Source organism: Protomyctophum bolini, assembly GCF_963924005.1.
Source record: "Protomyctophum bolini genome assembly, chromosome: 8".
Taxonomy (NCBI): Eukaryota; Metazoa; Chordata; class Actinopteri; order Myctophiformes; family Myctophidae; genus Protomyctophum; species Protomyctophum bolini.
Window position 1 is genome coordinate 28,293,698 of NC_137869.1, and position 1,226 is coordinate 28,294,923.

Here is a 1,226-nt window from a genome sequence, read left to right on the forward strand (position 1 = left end):
TCCGACATTTTTTGCAGATTTGTTAACTTGTGTATTCTTCCTAATCTTTTGTATGATCACATTTTCTAAGTATATCATGAAATATAAGACACACAAAGGGACTCGTATTTCATTATTTTCATACACGGGCAGTTTGCCATCGTACACAGTGACTCGTCATCTTTTTTTCCTGTTGTAAGGCACATTTCTTTGCTATTTAAGATCTTCATGAAAACCAACACACACATCAACACAATATGAAGTGGGTGCTGGACGAAGAAATGCCAGTAGATCCACATTGGAAATCCTGAGTTTTCCTTAATCTCAGAGTCTAGACCCTTTAGAGTAACAATTTTAGCTGTGTAGCAAAATAGAAAGGCCCACTCCCTAAATGTACTGCAATTGTGCTGAAATAATAATCAGACAAACTGGGCAGGGTTGTTTTACAATTGTTTTTATTTGTTAATTTATTTCAAAACACGCAATTTTTACCCATATTATCCTTTTAAGTTTTTATTTTTCTGTAACAGTTATTACTCAGATTTTTTCCTTCTCAAAAGTCTCAACTATAGAAGCGAACCTAAAAGTCCTCCACAGGCTCTCCGGCTTCTGCAGAGGGAGGAGGGAAAAGAGGCTCTCTGTACACTGTGTGTGTGTGTGTGTGTGTGCGCGTGTGTCCATCCTTCACATCCTGTAGGACAGTATGTTGCGTATGTGTGCCTAAATTCTTAGTTGATGTGTATGTGTGTGTGTGTGTGTGTGTGTGTGTGTGTGTTCTAAGTGCAATAAGTGGAATGTCTACATGCCCGTTGAAACACAGGACCCGTAGAGAAGCCCAGAGAGCTGAACATTGTCTTATTGGTTCGGTAGCCAGATTGTCATACCTCTGATTTCATCTTTGGTTTTTTAGCAAACGCTCTCAAAAGGCAGACTCAACTGCTTCAGCATGTGCCTGTGTGTCTATCTGTCTGTCTTGTCAGTCTGTCTGTGTGCAATATAAGCCACCTTCTCCAAATGTCGTTGTAAACTAAGTGTACAATGTAGGTGTCTTTGCATTGATTGTGGCCCTTCCTTGGCTCTGGGGACAAAGACAAGCAAACATTGTAACATAATGGAGCCATGAGCGAGAGAGGGGGCGGGGAGCAGGGTTCATCTGTATGCAAGCATGGACATGGACTCCATTTTGATGTCAATGGCAGTTGGGGACATTTATGTAAAGCTAATATAATGCGACATCATCAGTCTGG